Source organism: Oncorhynchus masou, chromosome 25 (genome assembly GCF_036934945.1).
Source record: "Oncorhynchus masou masou isolate Uvic2021 chromosome 25, UVic_Omas_1.1, whole genome shotgun sequence".
Lineage (NCBI taxonomy): Eukaryota > Metazoa > Chordata > Actinopteri > Salmoniformes > Salmonidae > Oncorhynchus > Oncorhynchus masou.
In genome coordinates this window covers 43,599,677-43,602,697 of record NC_088236.1, presented here as the reverse complement: position 1 = coordinate 43,602,697, position 3,021 = coordinate 43,599,677, and positions in this window count along the sequence as shown.

Below are 3,021 nucleotides of genomic sequence, written 5' to 3'. Positions count from 1 at the left end.
AACCAATAATGCAGTTCAGGAAATAGAGTTAAGAAAATGTTTGCTGAATAAAGTAAAGTAATTGTTTCAATAAAAATTTAAATAATAAAATAAAATAACGAGGCTATATACAGGGGGCACTGGTACAGAGTCAAGGGGTACAGGTTAGTTGAGGTAATTTGTACATTTAGGTAGGGGTAAAGTGACTTTGCACAGATAATAAACAGCGAGTAACAGCATTGTAAAAACAAAGGTGTGGGCGGGGGGGGGGGGGCAATGTAAATAGTCTGGGTGGCAATTTGATTAACTGGTCAGCAGTCCTATGGCTTTGGGGTAGAAGCTGGTACCGCTTGCCGTGCGGTAGCAGAGAGAGCAGTCTATGACTTGGGTGACTGGAATCTTTGAAAAATGTTTGGGCCTTCCTCTGCCACCGCCTAGTATATAGGTCCTGGATGGCAGAAAGCTTGTCCCAGTGATGTACTGGGCCGTACGCACTACCCTCTGTAGCGCCTTACGATCAGATGGCGAGCAGTTGCCATACCAGGCGATGATGCAACCAGTAAGGATTCTCTCAATGGTGCAGCTGTATAACTTTTTGAGGATCAAGGTACCCATACAAGGTCTTTTCTGCCCTCTTCACAGCTGTCTTTGTGTTTTTTGGACCATGAAAGCTGATGCAGACACCAACCAAGGAACTTGAAACTCTTGACCCGCTCCACTATAGCCCCTTTGATGTTAATGGGGGCCCTCCTTTTCCTGTAGTCCACGATCAGCTCCTGTGTCTTGCTCACATTGAGGAAGAGGTTGATGTCCTGGCGCCACACTGCCAGGTCTCTGACCACCTCCCTACAGGCTGTTGTTGGTGATCAGGCCTACCACTGTTGTGTCTTCAGCAAACTTAATGATGGTGTTGGAGTCGTGCTTGGGTGAATAGGGAATACAGGAGGGGACTAAGCAAGCACCTCTGAGGGGCCCCTGTGTTTAGGATCAGCATGGCAGATGTGTTGTTGCCTAACCTTAAAACCTGGGGGCGCCCATCAGGAAGTCCAGGATCCAGTTATGGGTTAGTCCCAGGGTCCTTAGCTTAGTGATGATCTTTGTGGGCATTATGGTGTTCAACGCTGAGCTGTAGTCAATGAACAGCATTCTCAAATAGGTGTTCCTTTCATCCAGGTGGAAAGGGCAGTGTGGAGTGTGATTGAGATTGCGTCATCTGTGGATCTGTTGGGGCAGTAAGCGAATTGGAGTGGGTCTAGGGTTTCTGGGATGATGGCGTTGATGTGAGGCATTACTATCCTTTCAAAGCATTCATGGCTACCGACATGAGTGATACGGGCCGGTATCATTTTGGCAGGTTGCCTTTGCCTTCTTGGACACTGGGACTATGGTGGTCTGCTTGAAACATAGGTATTACAGTCAGGGAGAGGTTGAAAATGTCAGGGAGAGGTTGAAAATGTCAGTGAAGACACTTGCCAGTTGGTCCGCACAAGCTCTAGGTACACGTCCTGGTAATCCGTCTGGCCCTGCGGCCTTGTGAATGTTGACTTGTTTAAAGGTTTTGTTCACATCGGCTACGGAGAGCTTGATCACACAGTCGTCTGGAACAGCTGGTGCTCTCATGCATGCTTCATTGTTGCTTGCCTCGAAGCGAGCATAAAAGGCACATGTCACTGGTCAGCTCGCGGCTGGTTTCCCTTTGATGTCCGTAATAGTTTGCAAGCCCTGTCACATACGTTGAGCATTAGAGCCGGTGTACTAGGATTCAATCTTAGTCCCGTATTGACTCTTTGAATGTTTGATCGTTCATCTGAGGGCATAGCAGGATTTCTTACAAGCGTGCTGATTAGTGTCCCTCTCCTTGAAAGTGGCAGCTCTAGCCTTTAGCTTGGTGCAGGTGTTGCCTGTAATCCATGGCTTCTGGTTGGGATATGTATGCACGATCACTGTGGGGACGACATCAATGTACTTTTTGATGAAGCTGGTGACTGAGGTAGAATTCTCCTCAATGCCATTGGATGAATCCCAGAACATATTCCTGTCTGTGCTAGCAAAGCAGTCCTGTAGCATAGCATCTGCATCATCTGACCACTTCTGTATTGAGCGAGTCACTGGTATTTCCTGCTTTAGTTTTTGATTGTAAGCAGGAATCAGGAGGACATGTGTATGTACCTACATGTTTAATATCCATAATTTATATGATTATTTATTTGAATTGCACACCCTCCAGTTTAACCCTGGAGGTACAGAGATATCCGCACCATGGATTTACAGAGCCCGTACTGCAGCATTCTATGTCAGCTGAATGAACCCTGATGAGTCTTTGACATGCGACATGCACAAGGCAAGCAGGTACCAACACCGCAAATCCATTAGGGAAGTTAAAAGACAATAAAGACTCAAGATTGAATTGATGTTTGACAACTCGTAACTCATATGGCAAGGACTACAGACTATCACAGACTGGAAAGGCAAATCCAGCTGTGTGGTGCCCACCGAAGCCTCCCTCCCAGACAAGCTTAACACATTCTATGCTCGCTTCGAAGCAGACAATACCTAGGCATCCAGGAAGACTCTTGCTGCTCCGGACAACCAGGTTTTTCTTCTCCCGAGGCTGACGTAAGGAAAACTACCAAGACTGAATACTCACAAAGCCGCTGGCCCAGATGTAATTTCTGGCCGCGTCCTCAGGTTGTGTGCTGACCAGTTAGCGTGCATCTTCTCTGACATCATCAACCAGTCCCCGTCACAGGCTGTAGTTATCGTCCCAGTGTCCAAGAAAACAAGATGACATGCCCAAATGACTATTACCCCATCACACTCACCTTTGTCATCATGAAGTGCTTTGTGAGTCTGGTCATGGCTCATATCAAGGCCAGCATGTCAGGCACCCTGGACCCACTCAATTTTCCTACCACTCCAACAGATCCACGGAAGATGCCATTTCCATCGCTATTCACATGGCCGTAATACATCTGGACAAGAGGAACACCTGTAAGGGTGTTTAACTGGTGGCAGGGAAGTCAGACGCAGGAGAGAAATAAC